At 37.7% G+C, this 12,456-nt stretch overlaps 1 non-coding gene across 1 annotated transcript; it reads right to left on the bottom strand.

Moving 5' to 3' along the window:
- Positions 1 to 11,986: 11,986 nt before the first annotated feature.
- LOC121968887 lies at positions 11,987 to 12,092 on the bottom strand. Its single transcript, XR_006108405.1, has one exon. It is a non-coding gene; the product is annotated as a small nucleolar RNA R71 (small nucleolar RNA).
- Positions 12,093 to 12,456: the final 364 nt, after the last annotated feature.

The raw sequence follows: 12,456 nt of genomic DNA, 5'->3' as shown, positions 1-12,456 counted from the left end.
TGTAAAATAAGAGGAGATCAGTTAGATTCAACAGTGTAGCAAGTCAGAATCTCTTATCGAAGTTATCTGGCAGTCGAACTCGAATGGGACTCAGTCTGAATATATACAGTATGCCCTCAGTTAACAGCTTATGAATGTGGTATTTCAGACTGGATAGTTGAGTAAAGGTTGTTAGGTAAACTGGCTCCCATTGGAACTTGCCTAGCTCAGGAGGGTTAGGCAATTGCATTTGCCAACCAGTCAGGAAAGTTACTGATGTTGGATCATAGAGTTTCGCTAGAGGGGGGGGGGGGTGAATAGCGATTTAAAAAAATTGAAAGTATGCAGCGGAAAAGACGAAATCAAAACAATGCTAAAACAAGAACCTTTTACTTGGTTCGGAGCCTTTTGGCGACTCCTACTCCAAGGCCCGCACATAAGGGTGCTTTTGATGGGTAATTCACTAGCAATTCAGAAGTTATTACAAACTAAGTACAGGAATGCCAATGAAAAAAATAAAACAATACCGACAAAGGAAGAAAAATAAAAGAGCAACGCATTGTCGGAGCATCACAGGAACACAAGAGAGCGGATTCTGAGTTGTTGGAGGAGCTTTAGCCTTGACCCTCCTTATATAGAAGGTTCGGGGTGCCTAGAACCTTCAGGGCGCCTCGACCATGATGTAGCCGAGCCAACCAGTGAACTCCACGTGGCATAGCGACGTTGGGGATAAGTTTTCGCCTCCGGGCGCCCAGGTACCTCCCGAGCGCCTGGACCTTGATTTCCAGCAGCTTCCTTCCTGCAAGAAAATGTTAGTCCGAGGCACTTATATCTCCTGCAAAATAGGTTATTAGCACAGTTATAATAAATAGAAATAGTGTTAATTAGATTCCGTCTCTCTGAGACCGGAATCTAGTCAAGATCTCGACTTAGAGTTCCAAAATGGTTCTAAGTTGGATCGGCACCTAAGTTCCCTTCCCGGGAACGCGTCCTCACAGTCACTCCCCTCAAGTGACTTACCTTTACTTACCTGCCAGACGTCAGGTCAGCCCTTCAACCCGTTTGGACTTCGTGCCAGCTATCCGGTCGGCTTGTCGACCTAGCTGGGTTTCGTGCCAGACATTAGGTCAGTCCGTCGACCTGTCTGGGCTTCTCCTGCACACTCGGTCAAAGAGTTAAATCAACAACAAAACTAACTTAGCCTAATTTGTCATTCATCAAAGCCTAAGTTAGACCGTTAGTGCTAACCGCACCAACAATCTCCCCCTTTTTGATGGAATGACAACTGGTTAAGTTAGTGTAAAATGCAAGTAAAATAAGCATTAATAGATTTTTAAGTTAGTTTTTATTTTCAATTTGGTTTAGCTAACTTAACCACCTAACCCTCCCCCTTTGGCATTCATCAAATATAAGCATGGATTAAAAGCCATTAGTCCAAAAAAAAAATTGCAAACACAAATCAGATTGACTCAGGGGAGTTAAATGATTAGAAATTTTGCTTTAAACAGTATCTCTTATCCAAAATAGCTAAGTTTTGAAAAATGACTAAGTTAGAAAGAGAATATATCTTAGTAGTAAGTTTGCCGATTAATTTTCAAAAGATAATTATTGTAATCATAAATTTATAAAAGCTAATTTTTTTAAGTATAAGTAAAACAAAATTCAAAATTCCAAACATAAGTTAATATGTTCCAAAATTTTTCAAAATGAACTTGAACTTTGAAACATTTTTCAAGCATAAATTCTATAAAGAAAATTTTACAAAAGTAAAGTTTTCAGAAACCAGGTAAAATTCAATGTTCAAAATTTAATTTTTCAAAGTTAAGTTTGTGAAATCTAATTTGCAAAACTAAGTTTCTATTTTCTTAAATTAATTTTCAACATTAAGTTTGAAAAATCATAATTTCAAAACTAAGTTTGTAACATTCGATTTTCAAAACCAGTTTTCAAACCAAGTTTATAGCATACAATTTTCAAAACCAAGTTTTAAAAAAAAACATAAAACTTAGTTTTACATAGGTTAGGTTTCATAAGCACATTTCCAAACATTTTAGAAGAATATTTTCCAAAACCTAATTTTTTAAAAATATTTTTAATAAAAAAATAGATGTAAAAATAATTATTTCTCCCCCTGAACCTGATATTACAAAATTTGTCTAACCAGTTAGCTACTTACTGACTATTCAAAAGATAACAACTTTCACTTGGTTAGTCAAGTTAAGTCTAAGAATCAGTTAGTGTTTGACTATACTAAGTGACTTAATTTGATTAATATTTATTTGGTATTTAACGCCCAGACTTATATTGGTGTACTGATATAAGCATCTTAAGTTCAGGCAATCTGCCTATGCATCTCACCCCTTTCTATGTTTGGCAATCACAAATAAGGAAACCTAGGGTGTTGGTGAGATGCTCAAGTGCTAGCCCTAGGGGAACATGATTTCTAGGGACTTGTTCTAGTCTAAGGCTAAAACTATTTTTGAAATTCTAAAAATAGGACATTTTGAAAACATAAAAGTATTTTACCTTAGAATTTAAAAATAACCATTTTTAAAAAATAATTTTAAAATTCCTAATCTATTAAACAAACCAGAGTCAATCTTTTACCTAAGTAGGTGTAGTTAAGAATATCATACTTCAATATCAAAGTCAAGGTACAATGATCATGATAAGATATACATAGGGATGTCTATCAAGATGAGGAGGAGGGGGTTGGTCCAGTTGGTCCGGATCTCAAGGAGCAGAACATCTCGATCAGCTCAGCGTGACGGGTTTGGGAATCCTCTCGGGAACTAGATAGATCATGTCGAAGGTCCGAGATATCCTATCTCACGTCTCATCTCAAGTCGGAGACGTCCTGCTGAAGACTCATCATGGATAGCTCGAGTCCGGCAACTCGATCGCCTAGAGTGCGATGAGTGGGACAAGGTGCTTGGCCTGGAGGTGGAGGTGGTACCGGGGCCGGAGCGTCCTCGCTAAACAATGCAACCATGAACTCTTCCTGCTCTGCCGCCTCCTGGCCATCTGGGTCTGGCTAGTGCTGTGGCCCCCTCCGCCAAGACATGACACCATCATCATCATCTATGTGGACACCCGCTAATGAGAAGCTCCTAGGTCCTATTGTAATGACCCAAATTTCCTCATTACTGTATAGGTATGAACCGGGGACCTAAGCCTGGGGAGCTTGCCAATTTATGTTCTGGGATGGTGGTATGATCCGGGGACCTAAGCCCGATCAGCGCGCCAGAATCAAACAAGATGTGTTCTGGGATGGTGGTATGATCCGGGGACCTAAGCCCGGTGAGCGCGCCAGAATCAAACAAGATATGTTCTGGGATGGTGGTATGATCTGGGACCTAAGCCCGGTGAGCGCGCCAGAATTAAACAAGATATGTTCTGGGATGGTGATATGATCTGGGGACCTAAGCCCGGTGAGCGTGCCAGAATCAATTAAGATATGTTCTGGGATGGTGGTATGATCCGGGGACCTAAGCCCGGTGAGCGTGCCAGAATAAAAGGGGAACTCCGGTCCTAAGTTCGGACCCCTACCAACCTAGCACTAGAGTAGTTGTCTGATCAACAACTTATGTTACGGTACTACTAAGTGCAACCAGGCCACCACAATAGTATGTTTATAAGTGTGCATGCAAGTATGTTCAAGTCATGCTTATGTCACTGCTTATGCTTATGTTCATTGTATGTAGGTTAGGAGGTCCTAAGATACGATGTGATTTTCCTTAGTACATTAGATTATGGACGCTAACTAATGCATGTACAACATAGAGAACATGCTATAGAAATATTCTAGAGATTTTTAGAAATTTTTAGAGTATTTTTATGCAATTTTTGGAGTTCGTTTGATATTTTTACTAAATGAAAGAAGTTTCGACAAAAATAATGTCCAAGCCAAGATTCAAACCAGAGACCTCCGGCCGAGCCAACTCTTAAGCGAATCCGGATGACCAAGTGCCCAAGCGGGCATTCCTGATTAAAAGGAGAAAAAAATTTATTTAAGCAGTAGTTAGGAAATAGAAAATAAATGGGAATAAAAGGTTCGGATGAGGAATGGAACCCACGACCTCTGACCCGGTCAGAGGTTTCGGTGAAACGCGGCTAGCCAAGTATTCAAGCGGGCGTTGCTGATTAAAGGAGGAGTGAAAATTATTTAAGTGGTAGTTAATAAACAGAAAATAAATTGGAATAAAAGGGTTGCAGCCGAGATTTGAACCCACGACCTCTGACCCGAACCGAACCTTAAGCGAATCCGGCTGACTAAGTGCCCAAGCGGGCGGTTCTGTTTAGAAAAGGTAGAAAAATTTATTTAAGAAGTTAACAGAATATTGGAGATTATAAAAGTGATAAGTTAGGAGAGGGTTTTATTTCCCGTGACCTAGAAACCTTTCTCCTCTCCTTTCTTCTGCGCGCGGCGACGACGACGATTTCTCGGGCGGAAACAAGCCGGAGCTAGGCTTCTCTCCGGTGACCGGCGAAGGGCAAATCCCGAGAGTTCTTCACCTCCTTAAAATCCTCTCGTCGAAGAGAAGCCGTGGGCACGAAGAAGAGCCAAAATCTCAAGCTCTCCGAAAACCCTAGAAGCCTAATTCGGATTGTAAGACCAAGAAACCAAGGTAAGTGCTTCCTCACCTGCAGTAGAGTAGTTTCGGATTCATGTTAGCTTCTTCTTCTTGATTTTCGTAGCATGTTTGTAAGGAGGATTGTTTTGTGCTTGCTGCCGTGAACCCTAAAGAAAGAAAGAAAGAGAATGATTAGTTTAGTTTAAGAACTTCTTGATTTTCGATGCATGCCGTAAAGATTGATGATTTTGAAGGTTTCCTGCCGTGAGTTTCATAAAGAAGATGAGAAGAGGTTTTAATTAATTTGAACATGTGGATTTAGTTTTTGTGTCGAATTATTAAGCATGAACACTATAGAAGACCAAGTTAAGTATGTTGAGCAATTTGATTCCTTATGGTTTCCTTGATGTGGCACAGAACAGGGGGATTAGTTGTGATTTCGGTTGGTTTGAGGTTTACTACCATAAAACTTAATGCAGAATTTATTAGATATGAACAGATTATGGATCAGTTACAAGGTTATAACTATTTCTTGATAATGTTTTTGAAGTTTAAATGAACTTGTTAAATTATCTTCAGTATTTTGAGCAGATTTTAATGAAGCTTATAGTGCAGATTTTTGGTGGAGTTTATAGTGCAGATTTTTGGTGGAGTTTATAGTGCAGATTTTAATGAAGCTTATAGTGCAGATTTTTATTTAAGCTTATAGTGCAGATTTTAATGAAGCTTATAGTGCAGATTTTTAATGAAGCTTATAGTGCAGATTTTTATCTAAGCTTATAGGGCAGATTTTAATGAAGCTTATAGTGCAGATTTTTATTTAAGCTTATAGTGCAGATTTTAATTAAGCTTATAGTGCAGATTTGAATTAAGCTTATAGTGCAGATTTTTATTTAAGCTTATAGTGCTGATTTTTAATTAAGCTTACAGTGCAGATCTTATTAAGTATTATAGTATTTTGAGTTTAAGAAAAGTATAAGAAAGATAAAGAAAAGAAAAAAAAAGGCCAAGGCCTTAAGTAGATCCCAAAGTCAAGAATTTAGGGATTTTGGCACACAAGGTGCTTGTTAAAATGTCGAGGCATTATATATTAGAAGTAATAAAAGATAACAGTGTTTTACTTTTATCAGTGGCACTGTGCTGGACTCTTAGTTGTCCTTGGGTTGGGCTCCCATAGTCGTCCCTAGGTTTATATAACCTAGTAAACCCTACTAGATTTGGGACTAGCTACATCGGGTCTAGTTAGGGATGCGCGCATAGCAAGTACAGTTGACAGATCCATCCGCAGCATGATTATTATTTTTATCTATTAAGAAAATAGTTTTCAAAACTTTACAAATCAGTTACGTGAATACAGTTCAGATTCAACATTTGCCTAGCATCAGTTTAGCTCAGCTTATGTATCAGTTCAGTTCAATTATTTTATTCACATGCATATTCGAGTTTTTGTGAGATAGATAACGCTTACTAAGCAATTTTGCTTATAGATGTATTTTCCTCTTACTGCAGATAAAGGAAAGGAAAAACTTTAGAAAAGGAAGGCGACAAGGAGGTGTAGATGGATGTGTGATGCCTGGACTATAAAAGCCTTGGGATTAGCATAACAATTTATTAAGATTGTTTTGCGCATTAGACCTATTATCTGAGTTGTATAATGGTTGCATGCATGTTCAGATTAATACATATATTTCAGCATGATTAGATTGATGTACAGTTTTAGTTGTGTTCATATGCTGGAGTAGAATGTAGAGATAAGTTGTTTATGTTTTCCGCTGCTATCAGTTGCATGTTTAGAGAGTTTATGTATTGATCTTTACATGTGAACACCTCTAATTAAGTATAGTTAGTAGTCCAGTAGCGCTCCGCCCTCGCAGACTTGTAGTGAGGAGGGTGGGGTGTTACACCTATGACGTCGAACTCAGTCATGGTCCGAACATTACCTCGGGTGACGTCAATATGTTGGTGGGCGAAATATGCCGTCAAAATATGACAATACGGCATATGAACTCGAGCGTTGGTGACATATCCAGCTGCGTAGATAATGGTCTGAAATATATGTAGACTAATATCTATATCTAATCTATGGGAAAGTGTGTACAAAAGAAAGGAATGGAATGGACGCATCATCGCTATGTCGCGAGTGGATAGTGGTAATATGCAGTAAACTAAGACCCTATAGAGTGCATAATCATGAACTCGAAGGCCAACTGACCTAAACATAGTGACAGTGGGTACACGCTCCCCTCCGAAAAAATACGAATAAATCGTATCCAGAGTGATGTGTGAGTAGGGATCACCAAATGGTAGATCCCTATGGGGGTAACACTAAAAACGACATGCAGATGGTCATAACCCTAAGAAGTCCTAAATAGTGGTAGGAGATAGTGTAATATCCATACCAGCTACCCTAGTAACGTAAGTGAGATCATCTACCCTAACCAAGTTATTATAAAATTCAGCACATAAATCTATGTTTACTGAATTGGTACAATAAACAAGGTTCTGTAAGTTATAATGGCTAATAACCTCTATAACTAGAACGCAAGAACATAAGAAGAACACTCTATCTAGACACTTAGTCCTAATGGCCATGTAAATGGTCGACTCAAACTTAATCCTAAGTTCTTCAGTAGGGAACCTAGGGTCTATACAAACAGTTGAGGGCCCAGCACCATATCTAGAGCGTTTTCTACATTATTAAAACAATTATACTTAAGCAAGTAATCAAAGAAATATTTAAAGAAACATAGGAGGAAAAAGAGAGTTACCGAGGCATTGTAACTAAAGTTTTAGAGATGACGACCTCGGTTGATTCGTAACAACGGAATAACCGCAGAATAAAATTTGATCACTCTCGCGGTAAACCTCGGAAAGAGCCTTAGCAAGAGTGAAGGGGAGGTGGTGCAAAGGGTGAGGGCGCCCCTGCCCCCCCTATTTATAGGGGCCTCCGGCCGCCCAGACCATTCCCGGGCGCCCGGGGTTGACTAGGGTGGGGCACCTAGAGTCCCTTCTAGGCGCCCCGGAAGGGAATACCAAGGGCACCCGCCCCTGGTTTCTGACTTCGCTTTTTTTTAAAAAAAATTCTTAAGTTTAAAATAAAATTTACATTTAATTTAAAAACAAGTTTTTAAGTTTTAGAAAAGGATTAAGTTTAATTTTAAAATAAAATTTTAAGTTTTAAAAAATAAATTTAATTTTAAAATAAACTTTTTAAGTTAAAAAAAATAAGTTTATTAAGAAATTTTTAAGTTAAAAAAAATAAGTTTAATTAAGAAATTTTTAAGTTAAAAAAATTAAGTTTAATTAAGAAATTTTTAAGTTAAAAAATAATTTTAATTAAGAAATTTTTAAGATAAAAAAAATTAAGTTTAATTTTAAAATAAAATTTTTAAGTTTTAAAAAAATTAATAAATTTTTAAGTTAAAAAAATTAAGTTTAATTTTAAAATAAAAATTTTAAGTTAAAGAAATTAAGTTTAATTTTAAAATAAAATTTTTTAAGTTTAAAAAAAATAAGTTTAATTTTAAAATAAAGTTTTTAAGTTAAAAAAATTAAGTTTAAAATAAAATTTTTAATTTTAATTTAATAGTTTAATTTTAAAATAAAATTTTTAAGTTTAAAAAAAAGTTTAATTAAGAAATTTTTAATTTTAAAAAAATTAAGTTTAATTAAGAAATTTTTAAGTTAAAAAAAATTAAGTTTAAAATAAAATTTTTAATTTTAATTTAATAGTTTAATTTTAAAATAAAATTTTTAAGTTTAAAAAAATAAGTTTAATTTTAAAATAAAGTTTTTAAGTTAAACAAAAATTAAGTTTAAAATAAAATTTTTTATTTTAATTTAATAGTTTAATTTTATGTTAATCTAATTTTAATTTAATTTTAATATTTTAATTTGGGTTCTTAGTTATCTCACCCGATCTACGTTTTCAATTAGGGAATTATATAATTTTGTGAGATGAATTAGGTTCAATTTTAGAGTTTGGTTTAACTTTGTGTTAGATTCAGGTTTAGCTTTGGGTTCAACAAATTGGTATTCTCTGGATAAACTTCTGGGCTATGGTGAGTCACTTGGACATCATTAGAGTAACCATGCCTTCGAGGTTTTCCAAATAGTCCTATCCACTGGACTTAGTACAAAACCTTGGTCTAACTGGTTAGGATCCGTATAGGGTAGCTTCAGTCAGTTCCGCTTAGCCAAATGCACCAGGTCGAAGTCATATCTTCCTAGACATGCATAGACTAAGCTTCCCTGACATACTATCATCCAAAACTTCACCAATACTATTTTTCAAGTTAAACTTGAAACCCTCTCTAATTAGTCCTAAGTACCCTACCGGGTAGATTAGTTTGGATTACCCTGTCGGGTAGGTTAGTTTTGAAGGTGCCAGCTATTCTGGAGCCTCCCCTTGAATTATTGGCCTTTAATTTAATTTTTCGTTCTTGGTTTATGTCTATTTCTTTTATAGTTATAATTTACTTGATGATAGTCTAAGTTTTGGTGAGTTTTAAAATATTCAGATTTTGAATTTCTAGAATCAAAATGATAGTCCAAGTTTTGAGTTTCGCTAGAGTTTCAGATTTAAAAAATCAAGAGTAAGCAGCGGAAAAGACGAAATCAAAATAATGCTAACACAAGAACCTTTTACTTGGTTCGGAGCCTTTTGGCGACTCCTACTCCAAGGCCCGCACAAAAGGGTGCTTTCGATTGGCAATTCACTAGCAATTCGAAAGTTATTACAAACTAAGTACAGGAATGCCAATGAAAAAAATAAAACAATACCGACAAAGGAAGAAAACTAAAAGAGCAGCGCGTTGTCGGAGCTTCGCAGCGTCGCAGGAGCACTGATGTGCGTAGATTATATACTCTTTTATGCATGTTTTTACGCACATTTACATACTTTGAGCATGCTTGATCTATGCATTTTTATACTTCCAGCTTTCCTTTTAGCATATTTACTCTTTTGGTTCGGAGATCTGCTTTTTGTGCATTTTCTGTACACAGGAGTCGATTTGGTGAAGAATCTACATCTTTGGGCAAGCCTTGGAGGAAACAAAGGGAGAAAGCACCGGGCCGTGTACCTCACACGGCCCTGCACTGGTATGGAGCTCGGGCCGTGTGGAGTTTGGCACCAACAGAAGAGGAAGATGACATGGTCGTGTGAACCTCGCACGGCCGTGTCAAGATTTGAAGCCAACCAGAGCAGAAGCCTTACATGGTCGTGTGGATCTACACGGCCGTGTGAGGTTTCTAGAGACCAAGCAGGCTGTGGCCGTGTGCACCACACGGTCGTGTAGCATTTCCAGAGACCAAGCAGGCTGTGGCCGTGTGCACCACACGGCCGTGTAGCATTTCCAGAGACCAAGCAGGCTGTGGCCGTGTGCACCACACGACCGTGTAGCATTTCCAGAGACCAAGCAGGCTGTGGCCGTGCGCACCACACGGCCGTGTAGCATTTCCAGAGACCAAGCAGGCTGTGGCCGTGTGCACCACACGGTCGTGTAGCATTTCCAGAGAGCAGAAGGGTTCTGGCCGTGTGGAGTCACACGGCCGTGCAGCTTTGGCAGAGAAGGAACTGGACATGGCCGTGTGAATCTCACACGTCCGTGTCACGGGGCCGTGTGGCGCCCGATTCCCTCCTCTATTTAAACCCTCCTTCATGAATTGAAAGGGGATTTCTCCCCCTTTGGGAGAAGGCAAGATTTGGTGGTTTCCTCCCATTCTTGGGAGGATTTCTGGGCGATTCAAGGGGAGTTCTTGACGATTCCGGCTCCGGAGCGAGGATTGGATCCGAAGACGAAGCTTCTTCGTAGATAAGTTTTCTCTTTCCCCCTTTTCTTGGTTTCTTGGATTGGGGATTTAAGAAATGCTTGTATTCTCTATTTCTTCGGGTTTTCTTCCTCGATTCATGGAGTAGATCTTGTATTCTAGGATGAATGGAGTATTTGTATGATGGATTGATGTAATCTCTTATGGATTTGCCATTTTCTTGTTTCAATGACATTATCTTGCTTGTATCAATTAGATCTTGAATGATTAATGGTGATTCGTGCTTAATTCTCATTCTTGATTAATTGTTTGGATTTCTTATGGACTTTGTAAAGATAAACTCTCACTCGATCATCCGAGGGATCCACGTGACAGGTGCAAGCCCGTGTAAGGACGTTTGAGAGACAATCTTGAAGAGGAAATAGGAATATTCAAGAGAGTAGGATGGACTTTGTGATTAGTTTCTTGTATCTTGATAGATTAATAAGTCGTGGGCTTCTACGTTGATATCCGAGGAAGGCATAGTAATAGGTGCACTTCTGTGTAAGGACAGCATAGGTTCATGTCAAATTAATCCTATTTAGATACATTTCTCAGTCCTTAGCCGGTTGTCTATTGCAAGAGAGAACCGGCAACTTTCTACATGTTTGGCAATTGAGGGATAAGAATTGGTGAACCATTTACATTCGAGAAATCCTACAAAGAAACCGAAACTCCTAGAATCTCCCTTTATCATAACCCAAAACACTAAACTCTTGTTTGTTGATCTTTAAGATTAGATTTGTTTACATTTACTTTGCTTTTGAAACGATTGGATAGTTGTTTGGCTAATTCGCATTGAGACATTTCTAGTGATTATTCCAGTCCCTGTGGATACGATAATCTTTTATATTACTTGCGACATTTCCGTACACTTGCGGAGAGCGAACAAGTTTTTGGCGCCGTTGCCGGGGACTGCGCTATAACATTAGGAATTATCAATTGAGTTAGACTAAACATTACATTTGTTTTCCTTTCATATTGCATAGTTGTAACTAATCATTAGATTTCTGTTTTTACTTTCTTGTATAACTTTCACTTCTTGTTAATTATTTTTGTACAAATTCAATTCTGCATTTTTGATTCTTCTATTTTTCTTTTTTCTGTCGAATTGCCATTTGCTATCTTGTTCTTGTGCATGCGAAGATCTAACTTTGCAGGGAAATTCTTTCCTTTTGACCCTGAGATTGATAGAATTTTTCATAAAAGAAGAATTCTGCAAAGGCAAATTGAAGAACAGGAACGTTTGAACATGGCAAATAGACCACTTAAGGATTATGCAGCACCCTATGCAAGAGGTTTTCGATCTAGTATTTCAAGACCTTCAGTGGAAGCTAATAACTTCGAGATCAAACCCGCAATCATATCTATGGTGCAGCAGAACCAATTTGGTGGAGGACCTCATGAAGACCCCAATCAACACTTAGAGGTCTTTTATGAAATATGTGGGACCATGAAAATGAATGGAGTTCCTTCAAATGCAGTTAGATTATTGTTATTTGGGTTTTCTCTAAGAGATAGGGCAAAGCAATGGCTGAATTCTTTGGCCCCTAATAGCATCACCACTTGGGAGCAGTGTGAGTAACAGTTTCTTGATAAATTCTATCCACCAAGCAAAACAGCTCATATGAGGAATTTAATTGCAAGCTTCAAGCAAACTGACTCAGAATCTCTTTTTGAAGCATGGGATAGATATAATAGTATGCTCAGACAATGCCCACATCATGGGTTGGAAAGATGGTTAGTGTTGCACACTTTTTATAATGGTATCAATTATCATACCAAAGTGTCCCTTGATTCAGCTGCTGGAGGGGCACTTATGAACAAAAGCTTAGATGAAGCCGAAGAAATCATTGAAAGTGTAGCACAAAATCATCATCAATGGGCAAATGAAAGAAATGGTGGCTATTCCTCTGTAAACCCAACAATTAAAGCATCAGGGAAGTTTGATGTAGATGCAGTCACTCTTTTGTCTGTAAAATTGGACGCTCTTACAAAGAAATTTGAGAATATGGGGACTAGTGCTAATATGGTCAATGCTATTAGTACATCTTGTGAAGTATGTGGGAGTTCAGAGCATTCAAATGACTCATGT

The sequence above is a fragment of the Zingiber officinale genome, chromosome 3B, assembly GCF_018446385.1.
Source record: "Zingiber officinale cultivar Zhangliang chromosome 3B, Zo_v1.1, whole genome shotgun sequence".
In the NCBI taxonomy this organism is placed as follows: domain Eukaryota; kingdom Viridiplantae; phylum Streptophyta; class Magnoliopsida; order Zingiberales; family Zingiberaceae; genus Zingiber; species Zingiber officinale.
This window is presented reverse-complemented; position numbering and strand designations above follow the sequence as displayed.